The sequence below is a fragment of the Pinus tabuliformis genome, chromosome 3_2, assembly GCF_031772625.1.
Source record: "Pinus tabuliformis cultivar Carrire ecotype Pingquan chromosome 3_2, CPIR1, whole genome shotgun sequence".
Taxonomy (NCBI): domain Eukaryota; kingdom Viridiplantae; phylum Streptophyta; class Pinopsida; order Pinales; family Pinaceae; genus Pinus; species Pinus tabuliformis.
This window is the reverse complement of record NC_142302.1, coordinates 538425061-538444449: the sequence shown is the minus strand read 5'-3', so window position 1 is coordinate 538444449 and position 19389 is coordinate 538425061.

Sequence of the window (19389 nt, the reverse complement as noted above, 5' to 3'; positions counted from 1 at the left end):
GATGCTGGGTCAGGAATCATCGGTTGTAACTCCTCCTGGATCTTCTTGTATATCAATAAAAACTATTTGAGTTTCTCCTCCATGCTTTTGTATCATTGATGCTTGTTATAGTTGTATGGTTAACTTAAATCTGATCCTAAGTTATTTATGAATATAAATCCATGTCTTTGTATAGTTTTCTTCTTCTGTGATCTTACATGTACTTGGTGAAGCTGGGCAAGTAAGGGAGCAGCTAGCTGGAAGCTGTCAAATAGGAGAGAGATTGGATCAAAGGACTAGCGCAAGACACAGGTTGGTTCTTCCTCTTCCTCTTTATTTATAGTTCATAAAGGAGATACAAAAGTAGTTTTCTCTGTTTGTTTCTAAGGCAGCTGTCACACCTTAGTGGGATAGAGCAGTTCTAAATAGACAGTTTTCCCGGTAACACCTATGTCAATAATGCATCGGGAGATGATGGAATTATGTACTCTGGCTGGTATCTAGAAATCAACGGATGGAGGTAACGGAGGATGTTGTGACATATCAACATGAAATATAATAAAACAGTCATCTGAAGGATATACTGTGCCCAAATCAGTTAGTAGATCTATCTTTCGAGATGGGCATGACTGGAGCACCTCCAACATCAACATGGTAGCAAGTGATTGTGCCAAGTTGTCTACTATATTGTATGTATGAGAAGCTCGGTTAGAAGCCGCGTTATAGTATAATGGTCCCTTGGGGATCTTGGGAATTTGTTACAGATCCATTTGGGCACATCATTCCCATCATTCAGATTAGTACATTAGGGATCATTAAACCCTAATTCAGTTGCTGCATTCCTTAGACAAGTCACCACTTTGAAGACCTCCTTCCCTGAGCGTTTCTTGGCCTAAAGCCCACCATAATTTCCTCCTTGAGGGGCTAGCGCAACCTTGGTCAAGGGTAAGTGAACTTCGGTGTAGGTAGGTCCATGTCAGGGTTCTTTCCATAGAACTTAGGCCCACTTTGACTTGTGGTTGGCAAGTTTGAGTGAAATCATCATAGGTTTCTGGGAATATTCTTATCTTTCGGAGCCATCTAGAATATTCCCACACTTATCATCCCCTATGAGCTCAAAATTTGATAGGGGATAAGTTAAGTAACCTCCTATCCTCTCATCCCTTCCTCCATGGAATATAACTCTAAGTTTGGAAGGCCATTCAATACCCTAATTTATGGCCAAACCTCCTCCATTTTCCTATAAATTGAGCACTCATCTACATGATGAGGGGTTGGACTTTGAGAATTTGTAAGGAGATACTATTGGTGTGAGAATTGAAATTATAAGCAAGTATTGTTATGTTTCCAGAGTGTTGTGCTATTGATGTGATGTTGGTTGGAACCCAAGCTAGAAGAGTGGTTGTTAACAGCTAATCATCAGGATTGGGTGAATAAGTGTAACTGATGTAAATAAATAATAATAAATATGAATAGTCACTAGGAGATGAAGTGAACAGTATCTCCCTCATGTATATAATAAATATCAACCTAAATGAATACATGTGAATTGATTTGGAGGAGTTACTACCTGGCCTAACATGGTATCAGAGCCAGCTCCCAAAATTAGGTTTTTTGTAACTCCTAGTGTTAGTTTCTGCCTATGTTCTACCTATTTTGCAGAAATCACACCTGCCCATTTGAACGAATTCAATTTCCCATATATACACTGCCCCTTGCTCTAATGCATAGCCAGCTCTCATATAATCTGTGGTATGAAGCCTTCTCCACCTACTATTCACCATTATTCTTGCTGCTCCTTGTACTGTGTTGAAATGCTATCAATGAATTTCATAAACATCTGAATGCTACTCTCTCCCTCACCACGTTGCTCCCTCCATTTCAATGAATTTCAAAAACATCTAAACATTGCTCTCTCCCTCACCATGTTTCTCCCTCCATTTCAATGAATTTCATAAACATTCGAACGCTGCTAACTTTGTTTTTGACATAACGTTCACCCCGTAACTTTGGCTAGTTTTCGACCCAGCCTCGACATCTGATTTCTTCTGAGCATCCATGGCCAAGTCCACCTCAAACTACTCCATCCCAGACTAATCAAACTATGCTATAGGACACATCGGCACACATATGAGTAATAATCAAAGTGATTCATTCTGGTAAGCGGTCGTAGGGGATGGAAGCATTAATATGTGATTTCACTACCAAAACTCACAGCCCTAAAGCTTACATGACTAACTGAGAATATCCAGTGCGGGTGACATCTATATATGAATTAGTTTTGATCCAGGCACACATTACTTCTGCTAATATATTTATATGTACAAGCAATCATAACAAACATGTTGCTTTTTCTTTAGTGTTTTTGTGGCCTCTTGATTTGCATCCCTAGAAGAATTGAAGACTGAGAGACAGAAAAAGAAAGAGATGTAATTTTCAATAGTAAAAAAAAGGTATGCAGTCAAGGTGTAAAGCATAGGATTTGAGCTTTCATGCAAGTTATGGTATCTTGGTACTAGCGGGATGATATTGCCTATTATATTTCTCTTGAATTGCAACCATATTGTAATACAAAAAAAATTGGTGATATTCTATATGGATAGAATATAGTTTTTCTCTTTGTATATTAAATCAATTTCTTAAGGGAGAAAAAGGTTGTATTATTTTGAAGCACATTTTTCCAGCAGAAGTTTTTTTTTACAGTATGCATTCAATCATATCTATTGTGGGAAAAGTTCTCACCGGCAAGGAGAACTATGCTGAGTGGTCCCGGATGATAAAACACACCCTCATTTTCAATGAGTTGTGGAAAGGTGTGTGTATTGGAGACAAAGACAAAGAGCCAGAACAGCCTACCTCAGACAAAGAGTTCGCCAATTGGGAAAATAAGAACAACAAAGCCTATCCATTAATTGTAGCATCTGTAAGTGAAGAGGTGATTCGGCATATTTCTCCATTAACTGCTTTCGAAGCCTTACAAAAGCTGAAAGAACTCTATGATTCACCTTCTAAACTTTAATTTGTTCAACTCATGATAAACTCTTCCCTCTTGAATTGCAAAATAATGATCCTCTTGCTCTTGCATCCAAAGTAAAATCTATAATGCATGATATCAAAGCCACTAAGGTTGAATTGGATATTCCTCATATCGCTTTTCTCAAGGAACTTTATCCTACTTACTCCAATTATCTTGAGTCATTGCAAGCAAATGGAAATCTCAAAGATATTACCTTTGACTCTCTTGTGAAAAAAATTGTTGAAAGAGAGAAAGCTTTTGGAAAGAAGATAGCCCCTGAATCTTCTGAAGAGGTTGTGTGCCTTGCTCATAAAGAAAAGAATCTTGCTCAAGATTCTTCCAAAGGAAGAGGTGGTTGAAGAGGAAGAGGAAGATATTTTAGAGGCAGGGGGGGCAGACACTCTCAAGGAGAAAAGTCAGACTTGCACTACATGCGCAGCAAAAGAAATGGATCACATGATGCCTCTACATGCAAGTTACCTTGGGGACAAAATTGAGCAACAAAGAAACCAACAGAAAGGTAAAACTAATGACACAGAAAAAGGTAAAGCACCTGAACCCGCTCATTATGTGGTGGCACAATGTAATGTTGGAGTAAATGAAGACATATCTAATGCTTCACTTGCTTCTTGGAAAAATGATTGGTTGCTTGATTCAGGAGCAACTTGCCGCATGAATCATAGAAAAGATTTTTTTGAATAATTTACTGACAATGTTGATGGAGTAGTATACTTTGTAGACCAATAAAAAATCAAGCCATTAGGGATGGGCATAATCAGGCTCAAATTGCCTAGTCTTCTAGACTTCCTTCTGCATCATGTTCTATATCTCCCACAGCTAAAGAGAAACTTGTTGTCCTTGGTCCAAATCTGCCAGCAAGGTCACTCCATTCATATGTTTGATGGCAAGCTTGAGGTGAGAAAAGCATCTGACCACTCACTTGTCATGAGGGAAATATAAGAAGAAAGGCTTCTCAAACCGCAAGGTACCTCTACTCGTGCACAACATTTCTCATACAATTCTCATTATGAAGAAGGTACACTTCCATCAAGTTTATTATGGCATGCTAGATTTGGACATTTGAACTATGACAGCCTCCACTTATTAAAGAAAAATGGTGTTGCTGCTTTTGCCTACAATTCCTAGGAAACTTAAGCAATGTGATGCTTGCATTCTAGGAAAGCATAGCAAACAGTCTTTTCATGATTCACGTTCAAGAACACATAGAAAACTTGAACTCATTCATTCAGATTTATGTGGTCCAATGCCTGTTCCTTCTGCAAATGGGAATAAATATATGATGACATTTATTGATGACTACACCAGAATGTGTTGGGTTTATTTGTTGAAGAACAAATTTGATGCTTTTCAAACATTCAAGAACTTTCATACATGGATTGAAAATGATGCAAAATCTCATATTGGCTCTATTCAAACTGATAATGGAAAATAATACACTTCAAATGAATTTGAAAACTATCTTCACCAACATGGGATCAAACATCAAACAATTGTGCCTTATAATCCCCAACAGAATGGTGTAGCTAAAAGAATGAATAGGACAATCTTAAATATGGTGCGCTCCATGATGTTTTTCAAAAATGTAAAGTTAATGTTTTGGGCTGATGTAGTTCTATGTGTTGTATATATAAAGAATAGATGTCCATCTAATGCTATTACAAACAAGACTCCATATGAAATGTGGTATGGGCACGTTCCTTTGATAAAGCATCTCAAGGTCTTTGGTTCCACCTGTTATGCCTTAATACCAATGGTACATAGAAACAAACTTGGTGCAAGAAGTCATAAGTGTATCTTCCTGGGGTATTCAGACACCTCCAAGGCATACTGTCTCTATGATGAAGTCAATAAAAAATTTGTTGTATCTAGAGATGTAATCCTTCTTGAATCATCCAAAACCGACAATGTTGTTGAGCGACAACTTGATCGCTTGGATAGATTAGGAAATTCAAAATCATTTCAAGAATTTGATAATCAAATTCCACATCTTGAAGGGGGGATTCCTATACTAGATCAACATGTGCAATCTTCTTCTGAAGAACTCTCTCCCACGCATGAAGTTCCAACAACAGATGATGCTTTAAGTGATGTGATTGATAGAATTGGGACACTCAATCTTGATTCAGTCCCAACTCAATCAATGGAGCAACCTAGACCATCTGAGAAAGGTCCTCCAAAGTGGTTGATAAAGACACTTGAAAGTGTTCATCCTGATGAGGTTGGAAAGACAGGAACTAGAAAATAAAACCAGCAAAATGGAGGTGATGTAGATGACTCTGATTCACTTGTTCATATGGATGTTTCTTATGATTGTGAATTTAATTTTTCTACAGATTTCGAACCAAATTCCTTCAAACAATCTACTTCTCATGATTCATGGAAAGAAGCGATGCAAAAGGAGTATGATGCCCTAATAAAGAATGGAACTTGGAAGCTGGTTGATCCTCCATTAGGAACCAAACCAATTGGCTACAAGTGGGTCTACAGGAACAATTATAAAGATGACAGCTCACTTGACAAGCACAAAGCCAGGATTGTGGAAAAATGTTTTGCACGGAAGGAAGGGGTCGATTATGGGGAGACTTTTTCCCCCACAGCAAAATGGGCTACCATCCGGACACTCTTTGCCCTAGCAGCGTAGAACAGTTGGAAAGTCCATCAAATGGATGTAAAAATTGCTTTCTTGAATGGAGATCTAAAAGAGAATGTTCTTTTGTCCTAGCCTAAAGGATTTGCTTTGAAAGGACATGATCATAAAGTATGAAAACTTGTGAAATCCTTGTATGGCCTCAAACAAGCACCGTGACCCTGGTATGAAAAACTAACTGAGCATCTTCTGAAACTCAATTTCAAACATTATGATCTTGATGATGCAACTTTATTTATCAAGAAGGTTGGAAAAACAGTTGTATATCTTGTGGTATATGTAGATGATCTTTTTATGATAGGGAACAATGAAAGCTACATTTCATCCATAAAGAAGGAATTGAGGAAAGGTTTCGAAATCACTGATTTGGGCTATGTTCATTACTATGTTGGTATTGAAGTAACTCAACATCCAAAGTCCATATTCCTTTCTCGAAAGAAGTACATTGGAGAACTATTGAATAGGTTTGGCATGACAGAATGCAATCCTCTTACTACTCCAATGGAACAAAACTTAAAGCTCACATCCATTGAAGGAAAAGAATTGGAGCGTGCAACAAAGTATAGACAACTTGTAGGAAGTCTCAACTACCTAACTACTACCAGACCAGAAATTTCATTTGCTGTTGGAATCCTCTCCAGGTTTATGCAAAAGCCTTACAAGGGACATTGGTCTACTGCAAAAAGATTTCTATGGTTCTTGAAGAGAACTCAAGACTTTGGAATCAAGTATACTCAGGTGGACGATTTCAGCTTGATTGGACACTCTGATTTAGACTTCGATGGAGAAAAAGAAAATAGGGTATCTACTTCAGGTTATGCTATGAGTCTTGGATCAGGAGTTGTCTCCTGGAGATCACACAAACAATCAGTTCCAGTAGATTCCACTATAGAAGCAGAATATGTGGCAATAGCTGAGGCAACAAAAGAAATTGTGTGGCTCAGCAAAATTCTTGAAGATTTGCAGGTAAAATAAGAACAATTGACTCGACTCATGATTGAAAATATCTCGACAATAAAGTTGGCCAAGAACCCAAAGTTCCATTATCGAACAAAGCACATCAATACTAAATATCATTTGATTCAACATCATGTTGAGGCCAAAACAATCCATCTCTGCCATTGTTCCACTAATGAGAAAATTGCATACATCTTCAACAAAGCACTTGGAAGAGAAAAGCTTGAATGTTTCAAAACAATGCTCGGACTCACCAACATCCCTTCAGATTAGGGGGGGAATGTTGACACTTAATCATCAGGATTGGGTGAATAAGTGTAACAGATGTAAATAAATAATAAGAAATAATAGTAGTCTCTCCCTCATGTATATGATAAAGATCAAGCTGAATGAATAAATGTGAATTTATTTGGACGAGTTACTGCCTAGCCTGACAGCTGCAACGGATCGGACTTCATGTTTTAAATTCTTCATTCTACTTAATAAAGATGTTTACACCTTTTTCCATATGCTTATCTTGATATATGATGTTTATATGTGTGAATGTATCTGATTGCATTTAATTATGTTGGCATTATGATACATATGTTGTACTTGATGGCAACCCACTCATCTTAGATGATAAATTATAGTGCAGCAAAGTTCACGCACGTTCATGAAGATAAAAGTTTCTTTCATGAAGATAAAAGTTTCTTTCATGTAGAGAAAAGTTCACGCACTTATATGCAGAGAAAAGTTTATTTCATGTAGAGAAAAGTTCACGCACTTTTATGCAGAGAAAAGTTTATTTCATGTAGAGAAAAGTTCACGCACTTTTATGCAGAGAAAAGTTTCTTTCATGTAGAGAAAAGTTCACGCACTTATATGCAGAGAAAATTTTATTTCATGTAGAGAAAAGTTCACGCACTTTTATGCAGAGAAAAGTTTATTTCATGTAGAGAAAATTTCACGCATTTTTATGCAAAGAAAAGTTTATTTCATGTAGAGAAAAGTTCACGCACTTTCATGCAGAGAAAAGTCCCTTTCATGAAGAGAAAAGTTCACGCACTTTCATGGTTGGCTCATGGTATTAGTCCGACAGTTTTTGATCCTATGGTTTTGGTCCGTGGTATTGCATCCAAAAGTGTTGATATCACGCACTTTCATGGTTGGTTCATGGTATTAGTCCTATAGTTTTTGATCCTATGGTTTTGGCTTGTGGTATTGCATCCAAAAGTGTTGATCTCACACACTTTCATGGTTGGTTCATGGTATTAGTCCAATAGTTTTTTTGATCCTATGGTTTTGGACCGTGGTATTGTGGAAGGCCTAAGACTATTAAAGAGGAAGGAGATCATTTGGCAAAATATCATCGAATAAATTGAATATCTAATAAGTGATAGATCTGAAATATATGTGATTGGGTTATGGTGCAGATCTGGATCTGAATGAAGGAGGAACCTTAGCGCATAAAGAAGGATAAGTTCTATTGATGGGTCATAATCTTTGTGCTTGAATAATAGTATCTTTACCTGATTTTGATCTGTTATATGAGGCGCATGCTTGATCTATAAGTCTGACAATCTGGGTTAATTAGTGTCTGAATATTTGAAAGAAGGAATTATCCTTTATAGATCTGCACGCAGGTTTCAGGTTGTTGAAGTAGCGTATATCTTTAAATTATGATCTAGCTGCCTCTGTCTATTGCTGCAGTATTCTGGGTTCAGAATTTGGTGTGTGGTTACTGTTGGAGAGGTAAATCCCCTCTACGGATAGAGGCGATCCCTACTAGCCCAGCAAGGGTCTAGCAACAATCAAACAATGCTGCTATGCATGTTCCTAATTACAATTAAACAAGAGGTAAAGAACACCTACTTGGATTCCAGCACTGTTGTTTGACGAAGAGATGTTGTCTTCGCTCCTTCGCTTTGGCTGGTCACAATCCTCCGCGATCCCCGTGAATAGATACCTGCACACACGAAGAGGGAACAAACACAAGCATAAAATCTGATAAAAGCAACTATACATCAGTCAGAAAAGATGTAATTCACATTTAACCATTGCATAAACAAATGAGAATGGAACAATAATAGCAGTCATCTATTATTAATCAAACAGAGAAGAATACAACCAAATGTTCTGACGTCGGTAACCTTCTCAGGAGGGGCCAGTCAGCAAGTGTCTCAAGCATTCACCTTTGGAAATGATTCTCCCAAGACAAGCAACTCTCTCTCTCACACAATCAACACAAAACAACCTTCCCTAAGCAATCAATCACTTCCACACCTAGCACACCAAATACCTATAGTAGTAGCAATCTGAGCACTATAAGCTCTATACAATCCAAGCTATTCCAAACTAGCTGCTTATGGTAATGGTGGAAGTTTATATAGGAGAAGGAGCCTCCTAAAAGGGTGGAAGGATGAGCTTATCTTCAAGAGAATTGGTTGCAAAGGGTCGAACAGACATGCCATAGAAGGGAGTCGATACTCACAAAGCCAACAACCAAGCCTGGAGTAATCTGGAAGGCTGGCTGTTGGAACAAATTCGCCCAAACAGGATCAGCGCGGATTATAAGGTAACTGACACGCTGATGTCGCGCCTCAATAACTGGGAAAGTCATGTCAGCGCGATCCAATACAAAGGAGAGGTGCGCTGGTTCTTGAAATGCAAACAGAGTGGAAAAGTGATGTGCTTCCGCGCTGGCAGCGCACTGAATACACTACACGCCACCAGTCATCGCGGATATTTTAGAAACAGACGCGCTGATGAGAAAAACTTTGGAAAAGTGGGTTTTGGGCCAGTTCAGAAGGCATGAACTTGATTATTGTGAACTCCTGACATAGTAGGGTGACTGACAGGGAGACAGTGACAAATTACTGTGTAACAGATGCCCCCTAAAGCATGAAGACCGAGAGAGTGGGAGGGGTGAAATGCTTTATAACACTCGCCGAACTGGAACACCACCAAGAAGGACCGAACATCTCTGAGAATCAAGTACATGCAGTCTAGGCATGGGCGCAGCCATCCGAAAGACATGCGAAAAGGTCTGTGGAATGGACGCAGCCACCCAGCTAAAGAGACCAAAATAATGACAAGGTATGGTCGCAGCCATCCATGAAGACTCAGGTATGGGCGCAGCCATCCATCAATGAGTCATGTAATGATCATCCACAAAATCGCAACCTGAACCATAACAGACAGAGATCCAAGGTCTTGCGCTCCGTCCCGACCCGAGCAAAGTACAAGTCCAAGCATGTGAATACATGAGCTGAGGTCGAACATGCATGAACATCGTCTGATTACCAGTCAATGATGAAAACTGTTAACAGACGCGAGAGGTACCACCAATAATGACGATGGCCCTCAAGGTACTATAGGTACAATCCGCGGCATGTGAATCAATGAGCTGGTGTCGAACACCCGCAAAATCATCCGATCGGAGGCCAATGATGAAAACCTCACGTCGAACACGAAGAACCTGCCATTGAGGCATGCAGGCTCTAAGGCACCCAAAGGGAGTCTCTAAGTCACCTTCCCGGATAATGAGCTGAAGTCGACAGGAAGTGACCTTGATCAAAGGTGGGCCATAATGTTTCCCACATCATCGACGCGAGACAGAGGAAAAATTATTTGTGTGAGATAGCAGATGAGGTTGTATTATGGCAGAGGTCAACTTCTCTTGAACATATCGGCGGCACTACAGTGGATTTGGCAGTATCTAACATCAAATGAGCAGAGGTCATGGTGACAAGGCAATGAGCAAGTGAGAGGTCAAATAGGGTAACCTAAACCCACGGAGGCTAATGTGAAACAGAATGAGATATCCCCACCTGACACGAATGCAGACCAGTGCCATGTTCAAGAGCGACATACTGCCGACACAACAATTATTACAGTTCCATTTTCCCCACCATTTCTGGCAGGTACCCCGATTATTTTTGGATGACAAGCTTGACGGGGATAACATATGCTTGGAGAGTGTCATTTCGATAATGCCCAATGTCATTAAGTTTTAACGAGTCTGACAAAGGAAGAACTCGGCGTCTTTTCATGTTTAGAGAGTCTGAAAAGACAGCGGAAAAGGAAACTCCAGGGGGGTCCTTTTTCGTAAAGTTGTGTCTCTCGAGCCCGAAAAAGTATAAAACAATACTCGAAAGAACCGCTCGACCAAAATGATCGAGGAGTACTTTCCGTAAATAGTGACTTCGACCCGAAAAAGTAAAAAAGCAGTCAGAAGCACGTCGTTTTGGAGCCAATAACGAGTTCGAAACGACAAAAACCCGGCAATCTTTTTAGTTTAAACGGTCGAAAAAAGAGCTTTAAAGGCGACCGCCTCTCATTCCTTTTAACGAGTCAAGGGGAAACTCGGCAATATTTTCATCTTTAAATGGTCGGAAAAGAGCTGAAAGCAGACCTCCATTTTTATTCTCTTTAACGAGTCAAAAAGGGAAAAATACTCGGCAATCTTTTCATATTTTACGAGTCAGAAAAGAGCTTAAAGGCGACTCGTCCTAGAGGAACGAGTGGTATAAAGGGTAGCAACTAGTTCCGGCAATGGTGGAACTGCTCAAAACATGTAATGGTCAAGAGTCTGGCTAACAAGACCAGTCATCGCTGCGGTTCCTCAGGAAAGGATAAACAACCAAGTGAGAGCATATGATCGGCCAAGGAGATGGTAGTAATGGAATGAAACAACCAAGGCTCATCTAGTAGAATTTAGCAGATAAAAATGGCAATCACAAGATGTAAATCGGGTATGGGTTCATTTTTACACAAGCTTGAACCATGGAGAACTCTGCTTGGATTCGGTTTCATGTTTACACAAGCTTGAAATGAAAAACTATGCTTGTTATAAGTTTGCATGCCCCCAGCATAATGACGCAAATCAAGGTACATGCCCCCCAAGCTTCATTGCATTCAACAAAGTGGATGGAATGAAGGTTTACTTTCGAGATCGATGAAAGACTCGTCTTGGATTTTACGAGATCTTAATCAAAAGACTCGATTTTGAAAGGGAGGGGTTTCATTTTTTAATGAGGTTGACACAATAAAAGAACTATCCTCATAACCCTTGTGTCATTTTTTAAGGAGCTTGACACCGGAAAGGAACTATGCTCCAAACATTTTGTTTCATTTTTTAACGAGCTTGACACAAGACAAGGAACTGTGCTCCAACCAAGCCTAGTTTCATTTTTTAAGGAGCTTGACATAGGAAAGAACTATGCTCCGACCAGACCTAGTTTCATTTGTTAACGAGCTTGACGCAAGATCAGGAACTATGCTCGAAACAGACCCAATTTCATTTTTGAGGGAGCTTGACATAGGAAAGTGAACTATGCTCCGACCACACCCAATTTCATTTTTTAAGGAGCTTGACATAGGAAAGTGAACTATGCTCTGACCAGACCTTCATCATAATGAACAGGAAGTCGGGGCTTCCAAGAGTGGCGCTCCCGGTGGGAGGTCAATGTCTCGGAAGTCAGGACCCAATGCCCCCAGGACACTATGCACGACGGCGGCATTGCTGGATACAAGCACGGGAGAGGTGGCCACGTAGTAGACTTGGGGTGAAACAGATGCAACTAGTGGATGAGAACCAAAAGGGAAGGACAATTGTGCCGGAGGGGCTTGTGGACAAACGAACGATAATTGATCGATCGTCACTATTCTTCCATCGTGTGGAAAGCAAACCACACGGAAAAGTGAAGAAACAAGGGCTCCCATGGCATACACATAATCACGCCCAAGGAGAAGACTGAAGTCTAAAGAACCTTGGGTAACCGAGACGTCTATATAGACTGTCTTGCCTCCCAAAGTGATAGGAAACTGTGGAAGGATCCCTAATGGTTGACTCGTTCCTCCATCAAAAGCGGTGAGATTCGGGGCGACAGGTACAAGCGATGGGGAACCCAAGGCTTGCCAAGTAGTAACGGGCATGAGACTAACGATGCACCTTCATCCAACATAGTGTCGGGCAGCGCCATTTGGGCAGCATAGGCGGTGACCCAGAAAGGCACATGGGATGGAAGGGGAGGGGTAGTCAAACGACTCCAATCGAAGGAAATGACTGAACTACTGGGTGGGGGAACCATATGGTTGCCCCCCTGCTCGGAAGGAACCGAAGCGGAATTCTCCAGAGAGGTTGGGATGGGAAAGCCATCACCAAGCTCAGGAGAATTTGATGAGACAAGAAGAACATGGGAATTTTGCTCTTCCGAAACAGAGTGGTCGACAGGAAATGGACTCGAGTCGACACTCTTTCCGACCAATGGTTGGTCTGGGACAGGCTGGGACATGGAAAATTTTAGGGGCTAATGTTCGCCCAGTGGGCTAATTTTCCATGATTTTTCCAAAAAAAAGATTCGCCAATTTCCAATTTTATAAAAGACGATTCGCCCAAATTTTAGAATATAAAATTATTTTACCTTAAAAATCGCCAACATTATAGAGAGACTATATATAAAATAATTATAAATTTCATTAATTTTACAAATATATCAATAAACATTTATAATTTTCATATTAGGGATTAGTGAGATTCGCCAATGTTTTAAACTTCAAGAAAATTTTCCATCCTTAAAATTTTCCTTGGGCTGGGAACAGCCGGGTTCGGGAAGAGGGGGCTGGACAAGAGAAGAGTTTGAAGCAATCTCTTGGTCAGCAGGGACGCGATCTGCAGTCGCAGAAAGAGGTTGATAACCAGCAGGAAATGGATTCGGAGGAGCAGCAAGACTTTCCAACACAGCAGAGGCTTTATCCATGAGTGGACAAAGGTGAAGGGGATGTTTGCCTTCACAAAGTCGGCAGGGAATTCGAATCTTCCCTTTCTCTTTACTATTCCCAACTGATAAGGCAGCATCGCCATGATCGTCAGCGGATGATGAAGGGCGGGCTGAATCGTGAGACTAGACTTCTAATACCCTGGGAATGCCAGGGCAATCGCGAAGAAGATGGTCTTCCTTGCATAATCGGCAAGGAAACTTAACCTTCCGCGGAGGAGCAGAAGGTGGCCCGACTTCAGTTGTACTAGCGGGGGTTTCGGGACTCGTGACCTCTCCCTTATGAGTCTTCTTCTTCTTCGCCTTCTTCTTCTTCTTCTTAGCCACCCGGTTACTCGAATCGAGACTTTCACCAGGCGAAGAAGAAGAGGAAGATGTAGAAGAAGGTGTCGAAGGGGAGAGATCCACCTTAGGATCAACATGACGTTGTTCAGGTGGAGGGACTGATAGATCAACAGCCGATACGGTAGGGACCAAAGAGGTTGAAAATAACCAAACAGGCAACCCAACAGTTAACCCTGGTAGGGACAACGTTGCCATATACGGAGCACCAACATTCCCGAGAGGAGGGAAATGACCTGGATTCCCATCAGGAGGGGAACCTGGGTTAGTGAACCCTGGAAAAGTTGCCATTGCAAACGAAAAGAAACCTACTCAAGCTAACGCACACGAGATCTAATCAGGTGATGTTATCGTGGCCGAATTAATTTTAAGACACAAGAACCAAACTTGACCTTTTCATGTTTCAGGAGTCGAGAAAAGGACGAAAAGATGACTCCAGTCTCCTTCGAATGTTTAATGAGCACGAAGTGACAAGACGCTCACAGGCACCTTTTCATTTAGGGAGTCTGAAAAGGATCAAAAGTGACTGCTCTGGAGACTCTAGGTATAAGGTTTACCAAGCGACCCGTAAAACTGCTTATACACCTCAGCAATCGTATGAGAGCCAAGGACTTTCTGTACTGCAGTCAATCTTTCCGAATGCTGTGTTCGGTGCGTTACGGTTCACAAGGCGGCAGACTCGGCTTCCTATGGATAAAGGATAAAAGCCTAGCGGGGTCTCCCTATATACGCGACGGTACGTGGGAGCGCAGTCCGTGTTAGACCACTATCGAGTCACAGAAGGAGGAATCACCCAACCATAATGTGGAACAACAGTGACTATGTTTAAAGACGCCGGAACACGTCTCTAACCTAGACCTCTAGATGTTTGCGTTTAGTTCCAATGCGTTTTTAGATTCATTCGGTTCATTTTATAGTTGATCTTGAAATTAATTTTCGATTTCAGGCTCTATCGTATGTTCTCTCACAATTACCTAGATGCAAACTACATGCCAAAGAAAACCATTTTGTTCGATGAATTCTAGCTATGAAAGGGCAAAGAGATTACGATCAAACAAAACGAATACAAGCAATCAAACAATCCTAATGCAGCTAAAGGCAAGGAAAGGAAACATTTTCTTTTGAAAATGCAAATCAACGAAATGTTCTTTTCCTTTTCAATTCTCAAAAGCAAAGCTACTAGTTTGATTTTCTTTCAATGGCACAAAGCATCTAAATGAATTTGGAGGAACCGGAACACCAAGCTAATCACTTAATGAAAGCACACAAAGTTCCCAAAACATCCAACAAAGATTTCCCAAATCAAAAGGAAAACCAAATTCCGCACGAGCTATGTGATCTAAGCTCGGCAAGGCAAGCAAGGATTCAAACAAGGAGGAAGCGAAAACCACTCGGAAACACGACCAAAAACACTTCAACAATCACTGAACAAGTGCAACAACAAATCTGAAGTTGGCTGGTCAAACAAGCAAACAAGATCCCTACGGAAGGCTTGACACACACACGGCCACTAGATGCCCTAGGGCTAGAGTGCGAAATCAATGGAGAAAAGCAAACACCCGGAGGATAAGAGTCCCAACCAGTCAAATAGAGATTCAACACAATCCAGCAGCTGTAAAAGTGATGGCGGAAATACAAACCAAGCAGCGAAAGCAAAGAGGAAGGTATTTGCAAAACCGAAAAAATGAGCAAAACGAAACCCTGTGGGACAAGACTTCGCAATCAAGCAGCTCAGAGTTCAGATGATGAAAAACAAGTCACAAACCAAGTGGAGAGAAGAGGGGAAAGCTAAAGCAACAAGTTCAGGAGGTTAATCTGGAGAAAAATGAATTCTACAGGATCAACGCGGGTAGCCTTCAGCAACTCGGCGCTGACAGGAGGAGGCCTGTAGCAACTTTGCGACGTCAGCGCGGAAATACATGGATAAAGGGCGCTGTCTCAGAAAAACAAGGTCAGCGCGACTATTAATTACACAGGCGCAATGACAAAGAGTGTTATAGACATTTTTGTGCCTCGCATCATGGAGCATGGAATGTCAATAATTACAGGGATCCTCAGTCCCTAAACATGTTGTTCTTACCCCTAAAAGAACAAGGTCATCAAACAACAGCACTTCCAATCAGTTCTCCACCTGAAAGCACTTCAAAACAGGCTTATTTTGGATCATGTCAGCTGCCTAACTGAGCAACTGCGCTGAATGTCAACTGCTCCTCTTTGTACCTGCGCTGGAAGTCAAATCTAATGAAGGCTACCTGCGTTGGGCGAGATTGGCCAAGTGGCACAGTCATTCTGCAAGGTGTCAACTGCCCAGGAAGCTTCCAAACTTACACTTGGTTCATGAGATTCGCCCTGTGATGAGTAAGAGGTACTTGATCACCATGTGTAAGCAAGGATCTCCAACTGGACTCAAGAACTGAAGATTAACTGAAGAGGGAGAGGACACTAGTCAGCTCTATGCCAGCCTCAAGCTGACTCATCCTCTCTTCTTCTCTCCTATATATAGAGCTCTTCTATGAGGTCTAAAAGGGCTGGAATTTTGTATAAGCAAGGAGGTGCTGTTGGTATACTGCCAGGATTATTGGGTGATTGTTTTACTAGAGGTGAAGAAGAGAGTTCTTGCTGCCGAGGAGGTGCTGCTGGATTGGGGCCAACATCATTGGTTGTAACTTCCTCTGGAACCCTGTTACTTTCTATCAATAAAGTTTGCATGTTCTTCTATATACTTGTTTTACATAGATGCTTTTGTGTTTACATGTATATTTGATGCAACCTAATCCATGCTTCAATTATGATTGCTTGTATCTCGTAGTTTGCTCCCTTTTGTTGTGCAGATTCTGTGTGTAGCTGGATCGGCTTGGAGAGTAAAGAGCTGGGAACGGGATACAAAGCGAGAAGGACAAGGATCGACTAAGCGCAAGACACCAGGTTGGTTGATCCTCTTTCTATTCTCTCTGTGCTTTCATAAAGATGAACATGAAAACTTTGTCATTCAGTTGTTGCTAAAGTCTGTCACCTTTAGAAAGGGTTAGTTTCATCCGCATCGGATACTTTTCCCCACAACAAAGAGGACAAAGAAGCAGGTGTGCGACGTCAGCGCGGAAGCACACGGATAAGGCACGCTGTCTCTAATATCGAGGTCAGCGCGGCTATTAATGGTGCAGGCGCGATGACAAGAATAACAAAGAAACAGGGGGCGACGTCAGCGCGTCTGTTATGAATTAAACCACGACGATGGTGAAAACAAGTAGAATCAAGGCAGAAAACTCCCAAACCAAAGGTAGAAAGTCTTTTAACAGTCAAGACACTTCCCAGATGGACCCAGGAAGGCTACAAGCAGAAAAACAATCCCCAAAACTCAAAAAGAGAGAAAAATCAAATTCAAGCACAAAGAGTGGACACAAGAGACAAAAAGGCTGATCCCCAGTGGAGTCGCCAAATTGTTGGAGAGGTAAATCCCCTCTACGGATAGAGGCGATCCCTACTAGCCCAGCAAGGGTCTAGCAACAATCAAACAATGCTGCTATGCATGTTCCTAATTACAATTAAACAAGAGGTAAAGAACACCTACTTGGATTCCAGCGCTGTTGTTTGACGAAGAGATGCTGTCTTCGCTCCTTCGCTTTGGCTGGTCACAATCCTCCGCGATCCCCGTGAATAGATACCTGCACACACGAAGAGGGAACAAACACAAGCGTAAAATCTGATAAAAGCAACTATACATCAGTCAGAAAAGATGTAATTCACATTTAACCATTGCATAAACAAATGAGAATGGAACAATAATAGCAGTCATCTATTATTAATCAAACAGAGAAGAATACAACCAAATGTTCTGACATCGGTAACCTTCTCAGGAGGGGCCAGTCAGCAAGTGTCTCAAGCATTCACCTTTGGAAATGATTCTCCCAAGACAAGCAACTCTCTCTCTCACACAAGCAACACAAAACAACCTTCCCTAAGCAATCAATCACTTCCACACCTAGCACACCAAATACCTATAGTAGCAGCAATCTGAGCACTATAAGCTCTATACAATCCAAGCTATTCCAAACTAGTTGCTTATGGTAATGGTGGAAGTTTATATAGGAGAAGGAGCCTCCTAAAAGGGTGGAAGGATGAGCTTATCTTCAAGAGAAGTGGTTGCAAAGGGTCGAACAGACATGCCATAGAAGGGAGTCGATACTCACAAAGCCAACAACCAAGCCTGGAGTAATCTGGAAGGCTGGCTGTTGGAACAAATTCGCCCAAACAGGATCAGCGCGGATTATAAGGTAACTGACGCGCTAATGTCGCGCCTCAATAACTGGGAAAGTCATGTCAGCGCGACCCAATACAAAGGAGAGGTGCGCTGGTTCTTGAAATGCGAACAGCGCGGAAAAGTGATGTGCTTCCGCGCTGGCAGCACACTGAATACACTACACGCCACCAGTCATCGCGGATATTTTAGAAACAGACGCGCTGATGAGGAAAACTTTGGAAAAGTGGGTTTTGGGCCAGTTCAGAAGGCATGAACTTGATTATTGTGAACTCCTGACACAGTAGGGTGACTGACAGGGAGACAGTGACAAATTACTGTGTAACAGTTACTGTTACTGTGTTCTGGGTACAGCTGTCAGAGAAGTGTTTACTTGATTCAGTGCTAATTGGGAAAAGGAGATTGTTTGATGCATATATACTTGATGATTGATTGATGTTCATGGATCCAGTCTGAAAATTTATGAAACGTGGTCCCTAGAAGAAAGAGAAGGTTGTAGCCTTCAGTAGGCCATCACCTACGTACTAGTATCTTGGCTAGTACAAGAGCTAAGGGGGTTGTAGCTCCCTTCCAAGAGAAGCTGGAGAATGAGAGAGGGTTGTAGCTCTCTGCAGGTTGTAGCCTGCGTACTGGTAAAGGACTGCACCAGTACAAAATCATTGTAAAAGGAGTTTCTAATTGAAAGAAGATAGAGACATATTGCAGCAGGTGGTTTTCACGCACATTGGGTTTCCACCTTATATCTGGTGTTCTTTTGTGTGACTATTTTCTTTTCTTGTTCCTGCTCATTATTTTATGATACTGACATACAAAGTAATGATCAATATTTGAAGAATTATTCAAAGTATAATAAGGAAGATAGATTGAAAAGAATTTTATAATACTGATTCACCCCCCCCCCTCTCAGTATTATTTCCAACAATTGGTATCAGAGCAGGTCCTTCTGAAGAAGCTTGATCTCTTGAAGGAAGATCTAACATCATGAGCAACTACGAGAGGGAAGCATCAATCAGGCCACCGATTTTTGATGGAACAAACTTCGTATATTGGAAGGTGAGAGTTACTGCATATCTTCAATCTTTGGGTACAGAAGTATGGGACATTATAGAAACAGGGTATACTTTTCCATCAGCTACTCCTACAGATTCAGCTGAGAAGAAGAAATATGAAACAAATGCAAAGGCAATTAATACTCTTCTAGGATGTCTATCTCAATCTGAATTTGTGAAGGTTATGCAATATAAATCCGCAAAAGAAATATGGGACAAGATTGTTTTGAGCTACGAAGGAGATGAACAGGTAAAACGTGCAAAACTTCAAACCCTCAAGATTCAGTATGAGAATCTCAGAATGTATAATGATGAAAGTGTGGCTAACTATTTCCTTCGGGTAGATGAGATTGTTAATTGTA